At 53.0% G+C, this 25234-nt stretch overlaps 1 long non-coding RNA gene across 3 annotated transcripts; it reads left to right on the top strand.

Moving 5' to 3' along the window:
• Nucleotides 1-1368: 1368 nt before the first annotated feature.
• LOC106006570 lies at nt 1369-24274 on the top strand. Of its 3 annotated transcripts, XR_006602408.1 has the most exons (4): nt 1369-1706; nt 2434-2506; nt 15593-15945; nt 17428-24274. It is a non-coding gene; the product is annotated as an uncharacterized LOC106006570 (long non-coding RNA). The 3 variants fall into 3 exon arrangements; XR_006602407.1 differs by having other exon boundaries at nt 15593-24274; XR_006602406.1 differs by lacking the exons at nt 15593-15945; nt 17428-24274 and adding an exon at nt 3209-3846.
• The last annotated feature ends 960 nt before the right edge of the window (nt 24275-25234 follow it).

A 25234-nucleotide genomic window follows, 5' to 3' on the forward strand; every position in this document is an offset into this window, starting at 1 on the left:
ACTTCTGCGCAGTGTTCAGCACAAGCATAATTAGATATGCACTGTGCGATCAAGGGTCTAACTCCAGTCTCCTCTGCTGAACTGAAAGCTCCATGAATGCAGGGACCAGGTGTCTTTCCTTCACAGCTCTTGCCCCAGTATGGAGAGAGAGACTGCCGTTGAACTATACAGCTGGCTGAAGGCTGGCCGCATGCGGTGAAGAATTGCAGAGTCTGGTGCAGATGTGACCAGATTCTTTTCGTTCAAGGACAGTGAGAACCCTCAGCCTCCAGGCTCCATACTGGTTCAGATTTCCTTCCTCCCTGTCCCTTGTCCACTGCTCAGCTTCTGCACACACCTGACCCTGTGACCTGGAATGTCACACCCTGTGTTAACACCATGATGGGCCGTTGGCAGGGTTTCCATCTCTGAGATTGTTCTCACCTCCCTTTGTTGAGTTTGTATCTACCATTTTCTTGAGGAGCTTTGCTTTCCCACCTCACTTAGCACGATGCCCTGCCCCCATGGTGGCTTTGCTGGCTGCTCACCAGATCGAGACCAGAGGTAGCTCAAAGCAAGGCAAGGGGATCTACTCCCTGATGGGGGTCTGAGTGGCAGGTCCTGATTCCAATGTCCCTTTAGCAGCACAGTGGAAAGCAGGAATTCCAAAGTTGCACTGCGTGCATGGAGTTTGAATCCTCACTGAAGATCCTGAGGCCAATCTCTGAACACAGACACAGCCCCCGTCTCTATGCCAAAGGACCACAACATGGGCGTTGGTGTAAGGTGGAAACGTAGCCTAACACCATGCCTGGCAAACAGCTAATGCTTCCTAGGTGGCAATCCTTCCCCTTCCTTTGAACACCCCGATGGTGTAGGTAGGTCAGTGTCATAATCTCAGGTTACAGGAGTAAGGGTAAAAGCACCGAGTCTCCAGACTCCCAGCAGGGGGTTCTTTTCAGGGGTAAATTGCTCCCAAGGGTGCACTCATCAGGCCTCTTCAGGGCTAGAGCACAGCAGGGAAACTGTAATGCGGCACTGCTGAATGGGAGCACTCCTGTCAAGAGGCTGGGGACACCGATGGCACTGTGAGGACAGACCCCGGGTGAAAACACAGCTACTCTCCTGGATTTGCCCCACCTGGGCCCCCGACCACGCTGACCCCGAGTCAAGCTGGGGTAGCCCGAGGGCAGACTGGCGTCCCCGCACTGCTCCTGGGCACCATGGCGGGCACATCAAGTCACAGCACGTCCGCCTTATTTGCCAATCTGTTGACTGTGCCCCCTGGTCCTCAAGTCCCTATTCATTGGGCGGTAAACATGTTACCTAGCAACCGAGTGTCAATATCAACAAAGGCTCGGATAAAGTTGTTAATCTGCAAGAGTGACAGGGGGGCCCTGCGCTCTGCGCTGGCTTCTCCACTTATTGTCTGCCACTTAGACTGGCCCACGAGGGTATCGATGCTCAAAAGATCCCACATCTCCCTCCACTATGAAAATTAAATGAAGTGTGCGTCTCAGGCAGGGAAAAGGCACCGGCATTGGCCTGCCTGGGGATCTTGTTTTTCTTTTCTCCTTCCCCCCCCCAGTGCGGTGGCCCGTGGGGTAGAGTGATTCCCCTGAGGGCAGTGACTGCTGCTAATTTCCAGGAACAATGTGGACACTCCAGGGCCAGCCGGCGCACCCGAAAGGACACGCCTGTCATTTATCCTGTTCGAGGAGCTCCAGGTGGGGTGAGGAGGGCACAGCTGGCTCTGAGACTCAGCCCTGCACCAGGATCGGGCCATGGGTTGTTCCTAGGGAACAGGATCAGGCCGCGTGCATGGTGGGGGTCTGCCAGGGAGGCTGGGGACACAGAGGGTCCTTTCTCCCTGGAGCTCGAATTCCAGTGGAAGCAGCCCATAAGCCAATAAAGAAAGGGGTCCGTCGTGTAGGTACCCGAGGCAGGAGCATTTCAGGAGGCAGGTTGGCAAATGTGATGTCCTGAGGACGGGATGGGTTTTTGTTTTTGTTTTTTTGTTTTTTTTTGTTTTGTTTTTAAAGATTTTATTTATTTGTCAGAGAGAGGGAAAGAGAGCGAGCACAGGCAGACAGAATGGCAGGCAGAGGCAGAGGGAGAAGCAGGCTCCCTGCCGAGCAAGGAGCCCGATGTGGGACTCGATCCCAGGACGCTGGGATCATGACCTGAGCCGAAGGCAGCTGCTTAACCAACTGAGCCACCCAGGCGTCCCTGGGTTTTTGTTTTTAAGGAGGTGAGGGAAGTCCCCAGTGTCTGTCTGTCTGCCTGGAAAGAGGGGGCTGGCATGAGGTAGGAAGGAGGTCTCAGAGGTCACAGCCCTCTTGCAGGGCCTGGGGTGGCGGGGGGGGGGCAGGACCAGGACCTCGACATTTACCTAAGGGGGATGGGAAGCCAGTGCAGAGTTTCCATTTCGAGGTGACTTGGTCTAATTTCCAGGATAACCGCTTTGTGGAGAAGGGAATGCAGGGGACTGGAGTGAGCAAAGAAAGGAGGCTCCAGAAGAGGCCAGGTAAGACGTGCTGGAGGCAGCAGTTCTGTCCCCAAGAGGCACCCTCTGCAGCTGTTGGTGGAGGAGTGGAGTGGGCATGAGGGGGGATCTAGCCTGGTGCTTGGGCTCCGGAGGCTGAAGGGAGAGTCCCCAAGCTCCAGGCTTGGGGTTGAAAGAATGCCTCCCCTCTCATGGGCTAAGCACACTCCCCTCTGTCCTCTCAACCCTCCAGAACACTGGGGGAGCTGGCAGCACTGCCAGGTGGGAGCAGCTCAGGTTTGGAGTCTGGCTGAACCGGGTTCTGAGCCTGACAACCCCATTTACTAGCTGTGTGGCCTTGGGCAAGCCATTCAACCTCCCTGGGCCTCAACTTTTCTCCTTTAACATGGGCTCACGGCATCTACCCCAAATGGTGCTCAATCAATGCTTAATTATTTGTCCAGCATGCATTTTAAAAAAAGATTTTACTTATTTATTTAATAGAAAGAGAGAGCACAAGTAAGCAGAAGGTGGGGGGTTGGGGGGAAGCAGGCTCACCGCTGAGCAGAGAGCCTGATGCGGAGCTCGATTCCAGGACCCTGAGACCATGACCTGAGCCGAAGGCAGAAGCTTAACCCACTGAGCCCCCCAGGCGCCCCCCAGCATGCATTTTTAGTGCCGGGCACTGTGCAAGCTGTAGAGATGAATAAGACCTGGCCCTTTTTCTTTCTTCTGCCTCACCAGGAACAACTGCAGCCCAGGGAGTCGTGCCCTCAGAAAGCCTTGGCATCCCTGGTCTCTGCCCAAGGAGGAGGGCGTGGTGCAGAAGTGAATGGGGTCTTGTAGGGTTGGGGTAAGGTAGAGCAGAAGGGGGAAGGGGCTGGGGTTCAGAGACCTAAGTTTTAGGAGACCACTGCCCTGATTTGCTGGGTGACTGTGAAAAAGCCCTTCTTCCTCTGGGTCTTGGTTTCTGCACCTGCACAATGAAGAGATGGTACCAGGTGGTCTTCAACTTCCTTCGGGCCCTTGAAGCTACAGGGAGAAGGACCCTCCGCCTGGAGCCTGGGGCCAGAGCTTGGCAGTTATAGGCTTGGGCTCACTGGGGCGAGGCAGTTTCAGGACAGTCTTTCAGAACACATCCCACAAATCCAGGGGTTCCCTTAGGCGGCAGATTCTGGGAGCCAAGGCGCTGCTGAGGCTCACTGATCACCGAAGGACTCCATCCATCACTGCACTCTTGGAACTCTTCTGATTCCTTAAAGGAAGCAGTGGGGCCCACATAGAGGTCTCCACCTTCAACGAGGAGAACACGGCGTCAGGACAATGCCTGGAGAAGGGAGAACCTCGAAGCAGGATCTAATAATAAGACTTTACTCGCATTATGTGTAGGTGCATGTCACCTTTTTTAGTTACCCGTATGTGGTAAGGACATGAAGTTTCTTTTATTTTTCTTGATTTATCTTTTAAAGATTTTATTTATTTATTTGAGAGAGACACAGAGAGAGCATGAGAGGGGCGAGGTCAGAGGGAGAAGCAGACTCCCCATGGAGCTGGGAGCCCGATGCAGGACTTGATTCCAGGACTCCAGGATTGTGACCTGAGCCGAAGGCAGACAATTAACCAACTGAGCCACACAGGCACCCTAAAGATTTTATTTTTAAGTAATCTCTCCACTCGATACAGAGCTCAGACTTGCAACCAACAGACTGAGAGTTTCATGCTCCACTGCCTGAGCCAGCCAGATGGCCCGTAAAGTTTCTTTTAAAAATACATTCATTTAGGGGCAGCTTTCGGCTCAGGTCATGGTCCCAGGGTCCTGGGATGGAGCCCCTGCCTTGGGCTCTCTGCTCAGCGGGAAGCCTGCTTCCCCCTCTCCCACTCTCCCTGCACATGTTCCCTCTCTCGCTCTCTCTCTCTCTGTCAAATAAACAAATAAAATCTTGAAAAATATAAAAATAAGTAAAAATAAAAATACATTCATTTAATAAACAAGGTAAGAATTTTGAGACCAAAAAATTGTATCAAACCATATGAAATTGCCAATAATTGACCACTTCTGATGGCAGAAATGGAAATTCCATATGTTTCAACTTGCTGTGGTGATACCAGCTAGCATTTATGGCAAGGAGGATCTCATGGAGTCCCCCACAGTAAATAGAGCATGTGGGAAGCTCTATAATTGATTACCTACCAAATCCCAGTAGCTTTGTGACCTTGGGAAACACCTCCCACTCTTTGGGGAGAGGCTGGTCCCGAGCCTGTGGCTCTTCTCTGGTTCCATAGCCCATGATCCATCCCTTGGTCTATTTATGGAGCAGCTAATACACGAAGCACTGACTGACAAGGCCATGGTTGGGGAGTGGGGAGGAGGGATAGGATTCTGGCAAGACATTGTCCCAGTATCAGGGGAAAAAAGCGAAAGGCAGGCATGCATAATGTGAGGTCAGTGGCTAGACAGCACCTACGGGGTAGCCCATAGTGGGAGGTGTCAGCATAGACACAGGTGACAGGCAGGCTACCCTGAGAAGATACTGTGCCCTGAGCCCCTTAAAGGCCAAGACATGGCCGTATTCCCTGGTACAGGGTTGATGGGCACAGATGTGCCTCAAAGAGGAAGAGAGGTGGGGATCTGTCATTCTGTATGGGGCCAAGGAGGACACAGAGGACCAAGCAGTGGACAGAAGGGGAGAAGGCTAGGGAAGAGGGTCCCAAAGCACATTTCTCTTGTAGTCATGGGCTACACAGAGCTTCTGACACCCTTCCGGCTTACCAGCCAGCCCACAGAACTCGCCCTGGCCTGGGCACATGAGGCAGAGATGGTCCCAAGGTCAGCACAGATGGGACAACTGTACCCAGAGGCACTGAAGCCTGGCAGTGTGCACCCGGAGAGGGGCCTACTGTCCCTGCTGTCCTCTCCCCAGGGTTCCTGCTCAGAGCAGGTCTGAAGAGGTGAAGCCAATGGGAGCTGCATGGTCGGGCGTGGGGGGCACGGACAAGGCATCCAGGATCCCTCAGTGATCCCCAAGATCACCGCCAGAGTGGTGGGCTGGTCTTACAAAATAGGCCCCAAAGGATAAATGTAATTTGGGGTTCAAGATGCGAGAGAGAATAGAAATCAGGCTGGTGGTGAGGATAAAGGCAGAAGTGGGCTGGTTTGACTCCCAAGTCAGTGAAATACAAGCTTCTCCTTTTTGTGTTACCTCCTCACCCCACCCTCCAAGGAAGAATGGCCAGAAGGAGACCCGCGTAAAAACCCGTGGGAAAACACAAACAACGTTTAAAGCCAGAATCCTTCCAAGTTTCAGAGAGGACTTTAGAGAGGCCCCAGGGTGGGGAGGGTGGGGGGTTGTCTGGAGAGGGAAATGGTGAATGGCAGACCTTCCGATTGCGGTCCAGATCAGCGGCAAATGGGGCTTGGCTGGTGTAACAATGAAAAAACGTGCCTTACTGGCCTTGCCCAAGACTGAGGAGTCTGAGGATCCGGAATTAAATCCTCCCCATCTTCCGCATTGTCCTGAGGTAGATAGGGCAGGGTGCTGTCCATGGCTGGGGGAAAGCAAGGCTTGCAAGAGCATCTTCTTGAAGGTGCCTGGGGCCAGGAGCACCCTGGAGGGGCAGGCTGAGTAGTGCAGGGCCTGCAGAGAGGGGGCAGAGAGGTGAGGGGACAGCAGGAGACAGGATGGCAGCTCTCCTGTCTCCACAGCTACTCTTTCATTTACTGAGTCCCACAGAGAAGGTAAGGGCAGGTAAGAAGGGAGAGAGAGGAGGAAGAGACAGACAAAGAGGAAGAGGTATACCAGCAATGGGGAGCTGCGAGGGGAGTCAGAAAGAGGGAGGGAGGAAGCAGGTGGAGTTGGCAGGCCGTGGCAGAGACAGCAGTGGGCTGAGGGCATGAAAGATACGTATTTTTATAATGTGGAGTGTGGGGGCCATCATCCCCTCCTTGCTCCCCTCCATGACCAGCTTATGCTGGGAGACCCTTGAAGGGGACACTGAGGGGACACTGTTCCCTTCCCTTGTGAGCAGAACGGGGGTAGAGACTGCTTATAGCTGCCACTCCCGTCTGGCTCAGGTCCAGGCTGTCCGTCAGCATGACCCCCAGAGCAAGCCCACCCCACTTGCAAGGTCCCAGCAAGCCGCCCACTATGACCAGCCTTAGTCGTGAGGTTTAATCTGTGGGGGCCTCTATTCTGAGCTCTGTCCCTATCTGCCTGGGTCAGGTGCACCCCAGGGAACCAGTGCCTGCCTCGGAATACCCCTCCCTGGTCATGACTGTCCTTACTCTAGCTGTCCCTGCCTCCTGCCACTCTCCGTCCTCTCCCCATTCCTTTCCTGGCTGGCTGATGAGTCGGGGGATCCACTTATTGTGCCCCAGATACATAAGTGATTAAATAATATATCCCCATATAGTACTTGTCCTGGAATATGAGTAAGTGCTCAGCATGTTAGCTATTTTATATATATTTTATTTTATTTTATTTTTTTAGTTTCTTGACTCTTGAGTGCTGTGGTCTGCTCCTCTTTAAAATGAGATTAATGCAAGATCAAGGGCACCAAGCAGGGCACAGCCTCCCTTATGTGGGTCACAAAACACACAATCCGAATTTAAACATGAAGAACATGAGGCAAGCCCACACTGAGAGACATCTGTGCAAAACAACTGGTCGGACCCCCTCAAAGGGGTCCAGCTTGTGAAAACCAAGGAACAACAAAGGGAGGGGCCGTCCCAGACTGGAGGGTTCTGAGGGCACGTGAGTGCCAAACACGGAGTGGGATCCTGGGAGATCCTGGGACTGGAAAAGGATGTTAGCGGGAAAACTTACAGAATTTAAGTAAGGGCTGTAGGTAACTGAGCAGAATCTCCCCTCCGTCCATGTCCTGGTTCTGGTCATCCCACCAGGACCCATACGGCATTTGCATGAGGGGAAGTGATAAAGGGCACGGGCGAGCTTTTTCGACTATTTTGCCAGAGTTTCCAAGTCTGAAATTATTTCAATATAAAGAGTTTAAAAGCAGGATTGTGGAGAGGATCGTCCCTCTAGGTTGTTAGGAAGAATTTGTTTTCTGTTTTTGTTTTTTTTTTTTTAAAGATTTTATTTATTTATCAGGGGGTGGGCGGGGGAGAGTGAGAGAGAGAAAGAGAGAGAAAGCGAGCATACAAGCAGGGGGAACTGCTGCCAAAAGGAGAGCAGGCTGCCTGCGGAGCAAGGAGCCCAATGCGGAACTTGATCCCAGGACCCTGGGATCATGGGATCATGACCTGAACAGAAGGCAGCTGCTTAACCAACTAAGCCACCTAGGTGTCCCTATTAGGAAGAACTTGTAAAAGTGAGTAAGGGTAAAGCACCTGGTGTGGGTCACCTGCCAGTTGATGAGTGCCGCAAACCAGTACACAGAATGATGGAGGCTATGAAGGCAGAGCCACAGGGACTGGGCTAATGTGTAATGTCCTTGTAGCCCCTGAGCTGAGATTGATCATCTTTCATCTACAGGGTGGCAGAGAATTAGGCTGGGAGAACAGCACTGAGAAAGACCAAGGCAGATAAGAGCCAGGGCATGAGAAGGAACAGGCTGGGGTGGTGAGCCCGGGCCCTGAGACTGGGGGATAGGGAGGGGCCGGTCTTATCTGTGGTCACCGGACAACTGAAGGGCAGAGCTGAGCCTGCATTCCCAGCGGGCCTCAGTTCCCTGCCCTCCGCACTCCATCACACCATATTCCCAAACCCAGCTGAATGTAAACTTGAAATACTCTGTTTTGCAAATATGGAAGCAAATGGGCTTTGCACCTAATGTTTAGGATTTTTTTGTAAGGAAGAGAAAGTATGTAGGTTCTAACTCAGTTGTGTAAGATTTGGTGGTCTTGAGACCAGAGTCAATCTGCCAACTCTTTTCTTTTTAAAGATTTTATTTATTTATTTTTGAGAGAGAGACACAGAGAGCACAACCAGAGGGGCAGAGGGAGAGGGAAAAGCAGACTCTCTGCTAAGCAGGGAGCCCCACATGGGCTCTACCCCAGGACCCTGGGATCACAACCTGAGCCAAAGCAGATGTTTAACCAACTGGGCCACCCAGGCACTTAACCACGTAACCAACTGACCTTTTAGGTGCCCTCAATCTGTCAACTGTAAGAAGGAAAGGTACCCAGGAGGTTTTCACTATGAAAAGCTGAGCATGACCTAGGCACCGAGCAATGTATGCCCTGGCCCTGGTTAGGGTGCCAAGACATTTCACACCATCTTTGCACCTAGCCTATGGGGTGCTCCAACAGGTACCTTGTTCCCATTTTGCAGACTAAGAAGCATTGAGAATTTTGAACGAGAGCCTCATTCTTTGAGAGGTGTGTACTGAGCTATGTATAGGGGAAAAGACCCCATGAGTGGTGGAAGCTGGGGCTGGACCCAGTGGATAATTGTTAAAACTGAGTGACAGGTACAGACCGTTTGTTTTAAATTGCTCTCTCTGGGGCGTCTGGGTGGCTCAGTCAGTTAAGGGTCTGACTCTTGGTTTCAGCTCAGGTCCTGATCTCAGGAAGGCAAGGTCGAGCCTTGTATTGGGCTCTGTGCTGGGTGTGGTGCCTGTTTAAGATTCTCCCTCTCCTTCTGCCCCTCCCCCACTCGTGCTCACTGTCTCAAAAATAAATAAATAAGTAAATTGCTCTCTCTGTTACTGTGTATGCCTGAACATCTTATAATAAACCATCTCTAGCAGGGAAACACTGGGTGTCATCCTGAGCTCCAGCCCCGACTCACCCTTGCTGGGGTCTTGGTGGCCCATATAGGCTTGCTGGGACACAGCATCCCCAGCCTAGGTCCAACATTCCTATCCTCAGACGGTCAGCCAGGGAGCCTTCCTGGAAGAAGTGGTACCTGACCAGAGACCTATGTGAGTGTCCCCCAATGGGAGGAGCTGGGAAGGGTGGGCTCTCAGGGGGAGCTCTCAGGGGGAGCTCATCACAGACCCCGGGAGAGACATTGGCAAAAGTGCACATGAGAGATGTGCAGGGAGGTGGGGGCGCAGAGCACACGCACTGGAAAGGCGGGGTTGGTGCAACCCGGGGAAGGACCAAATGTGGTTGTGGAGGCCCCAGGGTGCTGGAGAGGCAGATGCGTGCTGGAGGGTCTCATTGCTCGGAGAGGCGGCACCTGGTGGGGAATATGGACAAAAGACCGGGGTCAGAATAGGTGTCCTGGAAGTTAGTGCAGAGAAGTAGGTCTGGAGCCCAGTTTCTCTATAGGGTCTCTTAGACTTTTCCCAACACTGTGCTCTGCTTCCCCTTGCTGCAAAGACTGTGATGTTTCCATACATCGATGATTCTCCTTTCACTCCTGACGATGCTGAAATAAAAAGTGAAGCAGGATGTGGAGGTTTCTGAGCAAAGCTAAGATCTCAGCTAGAGGTGTGGGAAGGAGATGTGTCTTCTGGGCTAAATGAGAGGTAGCCAAGCGTCTCTTGTGGGGCGGACATTCAACAACGCAACAGAACAAGCCTGAAGAGAGAGCTGCTCTTAGAGGCATAGTAGTATTTTGTGGCTTACATGTACATTTTCTGAATGACGTATGAAATTGCACCCCTTTTCCTGTGCTGATTTGCCATCCGTATAGCTTTTTTGGTGACCTCTTTGTTTGAACACTTTACCCATTTTGGGGGGCTCATTTGTGGAGGCATAGCACGTAGTCTTTTGCCACTGAGTATGATTTTAGCTGTAGCTTTTCTGGAGATGCTTTTTGTCTGATTGGGGGCCTTCCTCTCTGTTCCTAGTTCCCTGAGAGTCTTTATCATGAACAGGGGCTGGATTTTTGTCATGTGTATTTTCTTCACCTTATGACAGGATCCCATCCTTGTCCTATTTAGTCAGTTAATATGATGAATTTCATTGACCGATTTTCTAATATTACACTACCTTGCATTTCTGTGATGACTCATTGGGTCATGGTAGATTTCTTTTTTCTTATGTTGTTGAATTAAATTCAATGAAAACTTTCGTATTTACATTCACAGGAGATAAGTCTGAAGTCTTCTTTTCTTGTAGTGTCTCTGTCTAGTTTTTATATCAAAGTAATGCTGGCCTCAGAGCATGAACTGAAAACGAGTGCTTTCATTTTCTGTAAGAGTTTGTGTCGAATTTGTATTATTTCCTCCTTAAATTTCTGTCACAACAAGATCACTTTGCCCAGCACCATGACCACCACCATCATGAGACCTTCCACGTTCACACGCTCTGTCCACACTCACACTTTTCTTAAATAGACTTACTTTAACAAACAAACAAACAAAACGCCAGTAAAGTGTTCTATAAGGAACTTCGTATCCCCACCCTAAACAGAAGCCCGTAATATTTTCCCCTTCTTTTTTTTTTTTTTAAAGATTTTATTTATTTATTTGACAGAGGGGAGAGATCACAAGTAGGCAGAGAGGCAGGCAGAGAGAGAGGAGGAAGCAGGCTCCCGGCGGAGCAGAGAGCCGGATGTGGTGCTCGATCCCAGGACCCTGGGATCATGACCTGAGCCGAAGGCAGAGGCTTTAACCCACTGAGCCACCCAGGTGCCCCTATTTTCCCCTTCTTGGCATGACACTTGACCTCACCTCACCCCAGACCCAAGCCATCCCTGGGCTAGACTCACAGATAAACTCCCCGCCACCCATACAGGTTCAGGTTCAACTACAGGTTGAACTATAAATGTTCAGGTTCAACTATAAGTGCTCCACATGGTGAACCACACGATGGAGAGAGGTGGCCCAGAAGTCACCTCCATTGTTCCCATCATGCAGAGGGGAGGGGGGGGCTATTCAGACAGAGGCTGGGATCTACTAAAATTGTCCCATGTGCCACAAACAGTAGGTGTAATAAGTTCCGAGAATCTCTGACCTACTCCAACACCCCATCCCCAGAGGAGGCAGCTGAGACCAAGCATGGCAGAACCACCTGCCTAAAAAAATCACATGAATGAATGGCCAAGCTGGGGTTGGAGCCCTGTCACCTAACTCCTGCCCAGAGCTTTGTGTGTCGATAACTCTTCTTGTCCCTTGCATCCTCTTGCCCTTGTCCTGTTCTGTGCCTTGGGAAGATGCTCTCTGTGGAGCACTTGCCCCAGGCTCCTGTCCCCTGGCTCCCATCTGGATTTGCACTAGGAAGCCTTGGCAGGGTTCTGGAAAGTGGCAGGGAGAGAGAGGTCAGGGGATCCTGCTTGCCCTCTTTTGTCTTGTTCCAGGACTGGCTGTGCCCCTGGGAGTTCCAGCTTCTGAAGGGCAGCCTCCTTCCATATCTCTAGCTTTGAACCCAGAACTTGGACCCTGGGGTGGTAACACCTCCCACAATGGCCAACCCCTGTTGCCTTCTGTCCCTCCTAGCTCCCTAAACTCGATGCTATTTCTGCAAATGGTGCCTTCACTTAGAAGTCTCCTTACAAATTCCAGTCCAGGATTCCCTGCCGGATACATGCAGGAGCTCCCTCCCTGACTCCCCTACCACCTCTCCCCATCCGTGAAGCCTCAGGCCCCAGAGAAAACCCCCAAAGTCCCTGAGCCACAGATTGTCGGATGCAGGTGGCACTTCTTGTTGGCATGGTCCATCTGCACATGGCTAACTCAGACAGACCCAGGAGACTCTCCTTGAACGGAGACCTTGCCTTGGTCCCCCCAGGTGCCTAACCCACCCCAGACTGTCCAACGTCACAAAGGCAGGGGGCATCAGGGACAATGGAGCTCAAGTGACTTGAGCAAACAAAAATGGAGCATTACCCTCAAGACAGCTCCTTCATATCAGGGCAAAAGCAATGACAATTCCAAATCCAGTCCCCTGGGAACTTCTGCAAACACACCAGGTTCCAAGAATAGGAAGCCCGTGTTTGCCACGGCACACACATCCAAACCAAACAACCAGCAGCCCATAGCACCTCTACGTGAACGTCTACCTGAAAAGGGATTCTAGATCTTGATAAGAAAAGCAGGTGCGCCAGCCCCCTCGCCACACACACACACACAGAGCCAGAGCCTGGATTTCAAGTTAGGCCATGATTTGTATGAGGAACTGGAGGGATAAGAGGAAAATAAAGACAAGTCTTCAGAAAGATGCCGAGTGCAACAGAGGGCTTGCTGGAGGGTACCTATTTGTTTTGGGACCCAGAACTTTCTGGGACACTGCCTACAGCAGACGTCACCATGCCAGAGGACCCAGAGGCAGAGCTGAACCGGGTGACCCACAGGGTGGCCTGAGCCCACACCTCCTGACCTGGCAGGGAGGCAGCCAGCTGGAGCCCCGGGGATCCCAAGCCAATGGACAAGACTGGCTAGCAGTTAGGAATGATTCTAGGAGGCCCGGAGCAGCATGTCAGGTCTTAATTTTTCTTTTAGGGGTCACCAGGCAGGCATTTGCCTACCCACCCACATGAGGAGGTCCAGCAGGGGTAGGAAGGAAGAGAACCAATGTTGATGGAGGGCCGGCTGCAGGCTCGTCTCTGCACCCCGGACTTTGTATCTTTGTAGATTTCACTTGAGGTCCTTCGGCAGTGATGATGGTGATAATGAGATCTCTCATTGTACTTTTAAAAACGTTTTAATTGCCTTCATGTAGCATATAACTATATCTTACTTGGCATTAAGGAGCCTCTCTGCTGTAGGAATGACAACACGTAATGAGAACATAGAGGCCCAGGGATATGAAGCCATTTGTCCACATAGACTTAAATGTGGAATGCCAGAGCCAGAGCCCAAACCCTGATACCTGACTCCACATTTGTGGTTCTTATCCTACCCAGCTCTTCAGCTCCCAGTGCTAGAAGGTGGCTCATCACATTCAATGGAATGACTCTAGGCTCCGCTGATCTAGGGAGTGGGACGGAGCTCCTGGGGCAGAAGGTCAAGGGGACTGGCCTTCACCGAGAACCATCTGGTGCTGGGCACTGAGCTTGGGCATTATAGCCCAGAGCCAGAGCGTGGGCCATTGGGGTAGGGGGGAGCTGTGGGCGTTGCTACTGCCTGGGTATCTCCACATGGACTTTTCCACCAGGGGGCGCCCCTTAGCGATGTGGGGGTTTCCTATAACATAGTGTGACCCTGACACTTTCACTTCCCTGGTGCTGGTGCACGGTTTCTAAATGATCCATTTTCACATGAAATCACAGCTGCAGGAGCAAGAGCATGGGCTCTGGCTGGGAACTATCTTGTCTTCAGCACGTGACCACTGATGGCCCCCTCTCCTATAGTGACAATCGGATGTCACCATCACTGGGATGGCTTAGCGCCATGCCTGGTGCTTGGGCAATGCAGAGAAACAGTAGGTCCTGCTCTGGCCCATTTCTTGAGCTCCCAGACAGTGGTCACAGAGGGGAGCCCCTTCCCCCGAACAGGGACTGGGACCCACGCTTTGAGACAGCCTTCTCAACCTACAGTTCCATCAGTGATCTGGGAGCAGGGGGTGTGGGGCCAGGCCAAGCCCAGGGAATGGGGGAGGACAGTTCTCACGTCCTCCTCAGGGGTTCTCAGCTATGGTAGCTCCGTGGTCAAGCCAGACCCAGAGCAGAGTGCAAGGGGAAGTCTCTAGAAGAAAGCAGAGGACCAGGGCCTCATTCTGGGCTCCAGCTGGGCCAGCTCAGTTCCTGGCCTGCAAAAGCCACCTGGCCAGGAAAAAAACCTGTCTGGCGAGCCGACAGTGCCTGAAGGAGGAAGGAAGCCCGCAGAATGGGGAAGTCATTGAGGACTCCAGCCAAATGCCAAGATAAAGTCATCAGCTGGGAAGGAAACCAGGTCACAGGCTGAACAGCACGGGGCCTGGTCTGCACCAGATTGCACATGTGTGAACCACACGTGCACACACTACTCTCCCACCCACGTGCACACACTATTCTACCAACCCTCTATCAAGGGAGGGAATTGCCTGACCAAGTATGTGCTGGGGCTATAGGAATTGGAGGTTGCCAGAGCTCCAAAGCCAGTGATGACATGGGAAGGGACGCTGAGGCCCATGCGGGAAGGTGCCAGCAGATTCAGGCTTTATAAGACCACCCTGAAAGCAAGAAAAGTCAACCATTTCCTCTGCAGGGGAGGGACTGTTTGAGAGCTCTGCATGGCAAAGGTCACAGAAATGTCTCACCTGGCAGCGCCGTCCAGGGCTTTGTGTCCCTCACTGGGGTGGGGGGTGCTGGCCATTCTGCCCATTTGGCACGCGGAAAACAGAGGTTCCCTGGAGTCAGGTCTAGGCTCATATCCAGAGCAAATGGCCGCGTTGGAATTCAGTCTCGGAACTCGCCCTCAGGGACCTCGTCTTTCCCACCACCCTGTCTTCAGGATGTGGGGACCTGATGTCAACGGATGAGGCGACACTGTACAAACACCCATGGACCCAGTGGACAGTGTTTGTGGGTAAAGTTGAGGCTGGGAGCTGCAGGAGGAAGGACCAGGGAAAGCATGGTCCTAGCCAAGCATGCTTTCAACAGGCAGAGAAAGGAGCAGGTAACGTACAAAAGGCAGAGATAACAAGAACAGGTAATGCACCAAAGGACTCCAGAGCTCAGTGTGTGGCGCAAGGAATCTTGGGAACTGGGAACTATGCAGGAGACAGGCAAGAGATGGGTTTTGCCCCTAACTCGCTCAAGGACCTTGGGCATCTGTTTTCTCTGTACTCCCTTTTGTGCTTTTACCTACGGAAATCCATGCACCCACTGACCAGCCCTGCTCTCACTGAGCCAGTCCTTCAAGGGGGTGCTGATCGGCGCCGCCTGACTCTTGGTCGTCGAGACCTCTGGGACCTGCCCCTGTGCCCCTCCCCGGCCAGGCCAAGTCCCTGCTGCCAGTGGTGGCCCCACTGCCTGGGGTTTTCTAAACCCTGTGACCACTTCCTGGATTCCAGAGCTTGGCTCTTCCGTGCCCCACCTCCTCCCTCAACCTTCTGGAATTTTAAGCCCCTGAAAGCAGAGGTGTGTGTCGGGGGGAAGAAGTGCCGATCCCCGTTTCCCTGTTGCCCAGTACCCTCCTAATCACAGCCTCAGACCTGGCAAGGGTTGTGTAGAAACAATGAGGGTGGAATCACAGAAACAGAGATGACTTGGGGTCATCCCTGGGTCAAATGCAGGCTCCAACACCCTCAGCTAATCACTCACCCTCTCTGAGCCTGTTTCCTCATTTAAAATATAGGACCAGAAGTTCCTGCCTCCTGAGGTTTCTTGGAAGATGGCTGAGATGATACCAAGACGAGGAGATGGACCCGTCAAAGGTGTTCTTCAGTAAACAGTGCCTTTGTCTTCATGCAACCCCACAGGGACAAAGACAGCGTGTGCCTGAGCTTATTAAGTGCCTACAGTAGGCACGGATCAATGGGCCATATTAACTATGCTATGGTGCCTTATACATTTTATATTGCATTTCATGGCAGTATCATTTGCTTTGATAGAACAAAGTAGAAGAGATAAAGACCTTCCAAAATGGACCATAAAACGCAGACTCTCCTTCTAGCAAAACCCACTGCTGGGTCTTCCATGGAATAGCAGGTAAAGAGGCAGCTTGTGTGCCTCCATGGAATAGCAGGTAAAGAGGCAGCTTGTGCGCGGGGCAAGGGTGCATGAAGAACTTCTCCTCCTTGAGCTCTGGGACCAACACAGCCTTGGGAACCCCACCCAGAGGAGCACATGCGGCCCGACAGACAGATGGTGGGAGGGGTCAGTCATCATCCTGGGACAGACTGAGTCTCCTTCCCCATAGGCATCACACTCTCTCTTCCTCCCGTACAGTTACATACAGCATTCGATTCTCCTTCTCTAAATAACAATTCTAGATGCAGAATTTCTAGACTTAGAATTCAGCTTATCCAGTGGTTTCCACACTCTTTTCTTCCCCTCCAATAAAATTAACCCTAATTGCCAATAAAGGAAACGTAGGTATTGATCATTCTGGTTAAGGAGCTAAGCTGTGGGGGGTCTTGGGTCCCTACCCACGGTCCCTTCCTCATCCCCTGAGGCCCACAAAAACCCCCAGGGGCCTGGGAAACCAGGCGTGAAAACCCTTTAATAGCTGAGTAAATGAAGACTCACAATCTGTGCCCTCAAATGCACATGAAGTTGCTATTAGGACATGCTCTTGTTCTCTGATAGTTTTCTGGGTGCTCAGCTGATCTCTCTCATGAGATTGCAAAGTCAAGGTGGGCTGCGTGTTTTCTCCTCCTCTGGGCTCCGCCCAGCCCTGGTAAAATGTTTGCAAATGTTTTCAGTTGTACTGACTGACATGAAGAGGACCAGAGAACTGGGCCAATGTCTCTCTTAAATAGCAACCCCTGTTGTCCCTGCCCAGTGGGCAGAGCATGCTCAGAGGTCTCCAGGCTTATCCTGAAGTCCCAGGAATCTGCAGCTACCAGAACCCCTCCAAGGAAGGCCAGACAATGGAGTATGCTGACCATGTCAGGTTTGGGCTGTCTGCAGAGCTAGGATCAGGTCCTTCGGGTATGGGTACAGAATAATGGGGCCAGGTGGATGCTCTGACTTAAAAGAGTGGGGCTTCAGCGTGGTCCAGGGGTGGGGGACGTAACCCCCACTCAGGGCTGCCTGTGAAGGAAGTGGCCCCCAAGCCACCCTGGGCCAAGAGCAGGGAACGAGCAATGCTGGAGGGAGTACTTACAGAGTCCAGACACCCAGCTCGGCAGGGACTCTCACATGTCTTAACCATTCAGCTCCCTTGACAACTTTCAGGCTGATCACTTTTGTTATTCCCAGGTACAAACCCAGAAAATGTTTGTACACGTGATCTTGCTCAACAGCAACCAATGAGTAAGTGAGGGAATGTCCACTGGAACCCAGTTTCCAGGACCTTGAAGTTCACACCTTTCCCACGGTGCCTATCACGTGGCCAACAGAGAGAGGCAGAGCAGTGTGAGGTCAGGGGTAAGGGGGAGGCATAAAGGGACCTTTAAAGGTAGCTTTGGAGTCTAAACTCGCCCCCTGAACCACACACATGACTTTTGTCTTTGTCTGTCCATACAGGGCAGGAAGCCATTCCCAAGCCCCACGGAGCACCCCTGATGTCCAAAGAGTCTGAGGAATGTTCTCAGGACCAAGCCCTCATGGTGGCTGAGCAAGCCCGGCTGCCTTAGAAAACCTGTTTCCTACTGGATATGCAGATAGAAGAACGAGCAGGAACGTAACTAGAAACGCCAAACGGCGTTTCCCCGGAGCAGGTGCTCCTGGTCTCCCGCAGGCAGCACAGTGAGCAAATTCCTCCTCTGGAGTCCAGTTTACCTACTGTGTTTCAGGCCCATCACCTGTTTGTCCAAACTGGATCTACTCACTCCCCTTACTCATTAGAAGCTGCCAGAAGCTGAGAGTAAGCTCTGCTGCTTGGTCAACACTGGCCCGCGAGGACAGCCAGGGTCTCTGATGGATGCTCAAGGGGGCAGTGTACGCACCTGGAGCATGCTAGCTATGGGTCTGCTGGTTCCTTTCTGGAAGGCCTTTCTGGGAGAGTGAATCTGACTTCCATTTGTTCTCTGGCCTCCAGGGCAGCCGGCGTGTGTGCGAATGTGCTCCCAGGCGTGTGCTATGCCGAGGAGTTGTGGAGGCTTGGCCCTCGCCATCCCCGAGGGTCCCCAGGGGTTCAGATTGTGGATCCCTCAAAGCAACAGGTGGTCTACAATCAGTCCATCTGTCCTATGGACACTGGCCCTTCAAGCTGTTGAGGTGAGGAGATGAGCCTACGACTGGGCTCAGGTCGGGTGCCCTGTCTTGTCTCTTTGTCTCCTGTGGCCTCTCTCAGCATGCCAGTGTTTCCTGAGTGCCCGTATCCTTCTCATGTGCCCCAGCTGCCCCTTGCCACCTGCCCAGCCTCAGGACAGCCACCTCCTGAGACTACCCTGCTGCTTGGAGAGTACTGAGCTCCCTGTCTTGGAAAGTGTTCAAATATGGATTGTGCCATGGCAGAAAGGTGAAGGAAAGACCCCAGTGGCCGATGGAATGGGGAGAAAGGCAATACCAGACAAGAAGACGAAGACACTACCATTCTTTGAGGATTGTTTAAGGATCAAGGAAGTTTTAGAAGGCAATTCTACCCTTGCCAGCAGCCTTGAGCCTTCAGCGGCCTGTCTACAAGCAAAAAGCTCTCAGCTGGAGTTCTGGTCCTTTGCTCTAGGACTTTCCCACCACGGCTTCCACATAGGCAAGGCTCAGATCTGTCTGTTCCATAGCCAAGTGGGTCCAAGGAGAGGAGGGAGATAAGGCAAGTCCCTCTGCTGCTGCAGACATTCGGTCTCGAGTCCTCCCATGAGCCGCGGGCCCGAGGGCAGTGCGACTCCGGCGGACAAACACGCCCCGAGCCCTTCCCACCACCACGTCACATCCCGTCACCTCACAACAGCTCTCTGGGGGGCAAAACCAGGCATCTGGCTTGAGTTCAGTAAATATTTGTGGCATGAAAGGGACTGCTCACTGGAAGTAGCCCCTGACCGTCCTGTGAGGCTGCATTCCCACAAAAGCCTCAACTCTGCTCCATCCCGGCCTCTGCTAGACCTGCAGGAAGTGCGGGCTTCTCCCAGCTCCCTCCCATCAGAGCTGCTTGGGACACCTCCCTGGGGCCAGGGCTCCATCCAAGCAGGTGAGGCTCACTGGGGAAGCTGGAGGGAGTCTCACCTGCCCAAGGCCAGTCCTGTCAGGAGTTGGGGACCCTCAACCTCATACCTGGGGGTTGTGTACTTTCAAGTCTGCTGCTGAGCATAAGGTGAGATTCCCACCGGCCTCCATGCATCCCCCAGCCCTGAGTGAGAGACAGAAAGCAGCCCAGGCTGTCAGGGGGTCAATATTTATTGTGTCCCTACTCTTGGCCGGGGCCTAAGAGCCAGTGCCGCTGGCTGGGCCAGGCCTTGTGTGCTGTGGAGCAGGACCCTTAGCAGTATCTCCTGGGCTCTAAAGTGTGAAAATTCTAGTGGCCCAGCTCTTTCACACACACACACACACACACACCCCTATATACTTTTTCCCTCAAGCAAACCTCTTGTCCTAGGGCAGCTGGCTTGGCACAGGTTTCTCTTTCACCAAATGCTGCCTAAGGAAAAGGCCCACTCCTGACTGTGAGCCCTGGGGCTGACCAGCTCCCCTACCCTCCCTCCCCTGTTCTGAGCTTCCCTTCAGGTGCCTCGATGCCCCACCCAGAAGCCTGGCCTCATCTGGGGTCACGAAGGAATAGCTGACTTCCGTACCATCACCCCTCCTTCCTTCTAGGTTCACCCATGGCCTGACACCCAGAAGGTGGGTGAGGAACACCCAGCCCCCGGGTGCAGAATGAGGGAGCCCCAGCTCAGACAGGCCAGAAGGCCAATGCCTTCCTATGGGTCAAGCACAGAGTTTCAGGATGGGAAAGAGAGACATTTCTGCCTTTGGAAAGGAGAGAAATGGCGTTCTAAGAGAAGTCCGACTTCTCCCAAAGGAGGACTCTCCAGGTTCTGCTGGGGCTGGAAGAACAATTTCCCACAGGGGACGTCCAGGGTTACTCAACTCATCGACAGAAAGCTGAGAAGGAGAGCTTTGTCCAGGCACCGACTGGGGCCAGGCCCTTCCACCCCTCAGTCTCTCGCAAGCAGAGACCGTGTCTGGTCCTCACAGTGCCCAGTTTGGGGCTGGCACCCAGGAGGCCCCTACCCGAGCTTTAGTGGCACAAGCCGCTGGACACACATGGTCACACATGCCAGCTCATACTCAGCCCATCTTTTCATTGGCTTCATTATTCTGGAACTCCTGGTTTTCCACCGGGGAAAAACTTGTCTTGCTGTTATCTGGCTGATTTCTTTCACTCACGAGGGATCGAGTTCTCTGTCCAGGAGCCTGGGCAGGCCTGGCCGTCTGCAGACAGAAAAGGGTCTGTGGGCTCCCTCCCTGTCTCGTGGTCCCACCACACAGCCTTAACTGCAGTCTAGTTTGTCTGTACTCCCATGTTGAAGACATCAACAAAGAGTAGAAATCAGAGGGTAGGAATTTTCATAGAGGAAAAGTGGCCCAGATGAAGAGCCCTTGGCACCCAGGCCTCATGAAGCTTGGTGAGGACACCAAGAAGAGTTGGGCCCAATAACGCCCCACATGTGTGCATCAAAAAGAGGTAGGTGACATCAGACGCCCACATGGGGCAGTGCCTCCAGGAGTTCTTCCAAGTGTCCCCACTCTCTAGCCCCCCAACTCCACAGTAAGCATTGCCCTGCGAAATCACCATAACCTGAAGCAGTTCCTGGCAGCGTTCTTGTAACGGTGAGAAATTCGAAACAACTAACGCATCCGGCCCCAGGAGAGGATGGCATAGGTTCTCTGCATGGACTAGCATGCAGACACTACACCTGCTGTTGGCAGTGAACTTCTCACCAGGCTGGGGGGATGTACTTTTGACAAGAGGCTAGGGAGAAGACACAGATTCCCAACAATGTCTACAGTACTCACCAAGAACGTGGACTCTGTGGTCTGAATCCTTCTCTGCGTTCTTCTCACCACATGTAAGCCTGGATCTGCCAATCTCTTGAAGCTTCCTTTTGTGCATCCAGAAAACCAAGTGACACCACTTCCCTCCAAAGGCAAGAACAGGTAAACAGTTCCAGGAACCCCAGGGGCACCCTGGACCCAGTAAACGTGACGAGGCAGCCGCACAAACCATCAGATCCACGTGTGTGAAGGATGGGGACGAGAGCCCCCATGGTTGTCTCCAGGTTTCTCGTTGTTGAACTCTACAGTTTCATCTCCATCTTCTCTAAAGACTGCAATTGACCTTCAACGTGGAGCCAAATCACTTTATTCTAATGTAGTATATCTTCCTGGTAGAGGTCCCCCAGGCTCAGGCCGCTGTCCTGGCTCACCTTGGTTCCCCACGGGGTCCAGTGAGGGGACATGAGTAATTCAGTGACGCTCACCTGCTCCCCGCTATGACCCACTCCCGATGGGTGTCTGCTTGCCACTCACCCGGGATGACTAATGGTGTGAAAGCCCCTCCAGCTTCTGACCCTCCTGGGTGGGCAGCTGGAACTGCCAGAGCCGGACCCCTGATCGATGTGCCAATGGTTCCTCTCCGGAAACCTCTCTTCTAGCCAGGCCAGCTAGCTCTGCCTAAAGACAAGAAACCCTTCCCATAACCACATCCCCGGTAGGAGTAACTATGCCCTGGCAGAAGTAGAAAGTCATCACAGGCCTACATTGAACCCTGCCTTTGCCGAGTTAACTGTGTGGCGTTGGGCAAATCTCTTAACTTCTCTGTGCTTTGTTTCCTCGTCTATAAAATGGGAGCCAGAGCAGGCGATCCCCAACAAGGTTGTTGAGAGAGCTGAATGAGACATCATACATAAAATCTCATAGGAGGAACTCAAGACCATTCTCTCCTTCTCTCTGTTTTCCTTGGTAAAGCCTTTTCTCCCTTTGACAGCAGGACCCAGTTCCCAGGGTGGCGCCCTGGGACCCAATCTAAATCTGTTCCCCTCACCAGAACCTTGCTGGCTTGGGACCTCTTCCTTAGATACCAAGTGTTGGTGTGTCCTTGGCGGCTGCGGCCTGCCACTGGAGGGAGATGGTGGATTGCATTGTATCAGGGGTCTTGCCTATACACAACAGGAAGCACAGCAGCATGAGTAATGGTGGGGATTTAGGGCGTGCGGCGAACAAGGGTGTCTGACGAGGGCACTCGAGGCCCTCCCCTCTAGCTCATGCGTGTTGACAGCTGCCTCTCCTGCCTTGGCCCCCAGACCCAGGAAGGCCAGGAGAGCTCAAGGGCCCCTGGTCAGCACGAGGGGCTGAGGTCACAGAGAGGAAGGAGCAATTTCAAGTCAAGCCACCAAGCATTGAACCCTTGCCCCGCCACCTATAGGATGCATGTTCTTGGACCCTGGCCACAGCTTACCGAGTCCCTTCATCTGCCAAGACAATGAAGGACAGAAACTCATATGTTGTGAAATAAGGAGCTTCGTAGGAGGCAGTCAAGGAACAGCGCGATTAAGGCACAAAGGCGATGGGAGGTCAACCATTTGTCTGAAATCCTCTTTGAGTGACATCAGAGGCTCACACAATACATCTTTCCCGCTCAAGGTGCTTCACTGACCCTTCACTGTGGTTCAACCTCCCAAGCAAGGAGCTGCCATTGGACTCATTCTGTGCTGGCTGGGGAAGTGTGAAGCTACCTCCTCAGGTCCTAGAGCTAGAGGGCTGCGAGTTAGGACTTGACCCTTGTTGACGGACTCCTGAGCCTGGAATCCCTCCCCCTACGCCCACTCCATCACCCCCGACTCCTACTGCAGAATTCTCCAGCTGTTGTGCCTTGTGACTTCCTGACGGGGCAGAGACAAGTTCTACCGTGGGTCCATAGGGCTTCCTGGGGGTTCATTTCGGCCTCCCTGGGCAAACATCCCGATGAGCCCCCGAGGGCAAGGGAGCCCAGGGGAAGGGAAATGAGCAGAAAAGTATAGTGTGGGAGACAGTCTTTCACTTACCCCATCCTACCCTTGGAACGATTCAGGATTCGGTCATTCTTTTATTCTACCCACCAACTAGGCTTTCCAGGGGAGACTTGGAAGAAAGTTCTGAGGCACGGCCCAGGCAAAGGTGTGGAGGTTGGCCAAGGCAAGATCTGTCCAAAGAAATCGAGGAGACCTGGCCGAACAGAGCAGAGAACTCCGGAGCAGGGAACAGAGGCTCAGGCCAGGTGAAGGAGAGGGAAGGCTTTACCTATAAAATCTGTCCGGCTCCTTCTGCCTTGCCCCCACCAGCCCCTCAGTGGCCCTGCCCATGGCTCCTTCTCCCTTGGGGGGCCCAAGAGGCATTTGTGGCATTTCTCAATATCCTCTCTTGGTCCCTTGGGCACCAGTTGGCCTTCCACCTGTTCCCTGGCGGGGCCAGCTGCATGATAAGAAAACCAGGAAGTTCAACAAGCGTAGAGGGCTCGGACATCCCTGTGCTCTGTGCCAGAATAAACAGGGCCTGGCGCGGGGCTGAAAGGTCCCATCCCAGGGCAAACACTGCCCTTTGCCAAATAGGGAATTGTTTTTGCAAAGGCAGTGTGTGTGTGTGTGTGTGTGTGTGTGTGTGTGCCCGGCAGGCGGGAGGACAGCATTTCCAGCAGGGCCCCTGGCTGCTCAGCCTCATAGGCTCTGACGTCATTTCTTACTAACCCTGCACTGAGCGGGGGTAGGGGGGCCGGTAGGTAACAAATGCAAGGGGAGCCTCTTTGAGCCATTAATGGAAGATACAAACTGTATTACAAAAGAAAATAAAAAGGAATGAGTAATCTTCCTGCGGGCTCTCAGCAGAAAAACAGCATCTGACCTGATCTTAAAGGGGCCCACGGGGTTGGCAGGGAGGGCAAAGAAGACCCAGTCCTCTGACAGGCGGAAGCAAGCATGTGACAAAAGTGCCAGGCAGCATGTAAGCTGGCCCAGCCGGATTTAAGGGGGGCCCCACCGTGCACCGTGGGCAGGTCCTCTGTGACCCTCTCTCTCTTCCTCTGTGACATGAGGAATGCAGCCCCTCCCTGGGGGGGGGCACCCTGGTGTCCACTGAGACGAGAGCCCCAAAAGCCCTTCACTGTGCTCCTGGTTCATAGAAGACTCTCGGGAAAGCAGGCTCCTGTCTCCGGCCTCAGGTGTCACGCCAGCTGGGGACACGGCAGCGCCACACAGACTGGCCAAGCCAGCCACAGGTTCCTTCAGGTGCTGCCGTGAGTGTGCAAGAGAGCACGTTGCCCCTGACTCCACACACCCAGTGGTCAACATCTACATGCAGGTGAGCAGCTCATGTGGGAAGGCCCCGGCCTCAGTGGTGCGTCATACATCACAGGCAGCTGCTTTGTAAACTGCAATAAAGTAATTTAATGCTCGTGATGAAATCTATGCCCTACAGTGCTCGTTATTAATAGGAATTAAATGTATTTCAGGTAACAAAATGGTGAGTAATGTGGGCGATAAACACAGCCTGCGAGTCTGGCCTGTGATAGAGTGTTCTTTGGCTCACACGGGCCCCTCCAGAGAGACCCATGCTCGTTCGGCGATCAGCCACCCCTGGAGAGGGCCCAGGTTACTGAATCATGGCACGTACAGCTCAAAAGGCAGGCATGGTGAGCCACCACTCACCTTCGAAGATACCGCCATGTCCCACAGCTTCTCCTTTGCTGGGGGTTTGCAAAGTTGCTCTGTTCGCTCTGATACACTCATGCACCATCCTCCTCACCGCACATTTTCGGTTTGCTGCTTCTGCACCAGAGCCCCGCCCACAGCCTGACACCTAGGTCCCAGGTCACCCCTTGGAGATACAGCTCTATCCAAACCCATAGCCGCACACACCCACAGTCCCATGCGTAGCCGGGCCCAGAGAGCGAGGCCTCTCAACCACAGCACACGCGTGTACACACATGAACCAAGGGGAACCCTAGATGCACACTCCGCAGCACACTAGGAAAGGCGTTTAAGTCTCTTGGAGCCCACCTGGGGGAGACAGGATAGCCTGAGTCATGACAGTGCCCTGCTCCCGATTTTCTCCCCATAGTTTGCAGCCAGCCTCTGTTCCCACCATGCACCCCGGGGCCAGCCCCAAAGACTCCAACCCCTCCAGGCCTTTGCTCATGCAATTAAGGGCCTATCTGTCTTCCCAAGATTTAATCATTGCCTCTGTGAAGCAAGAGCCTCCTCAGAGCTCCCAGAGAAAGAAAAGTCTAGGTTACACTGCAGTCACAAATAGTCCCCAGATCCTAAGAGGTTTTGACTGTCAGTGGGAAGGTAGGGTGGGGGCACTATTCTCCACACAGTCACTCAGGGACCCAGGCTGCCAGCAGCACCACTATCTTGCACTT

Source organism: Mustela putorius, unplaced genomic scaffold (genome assembly GCF_011764305.1).
Source record: "Mustela putorius furo isolate JIRA1106 unplaced genomic scaffold, ASM1176430v1.1 tig00003867_pilon_pilon_pilon, whole genome shotgun sequence".
NCBI classification, from domain to species: domain Eukaryota; kingdom Metazoa; phylum Chordata; class Mammalia; order Carnivora; family Mustelidae; genus Mustela; species Mustela putorius.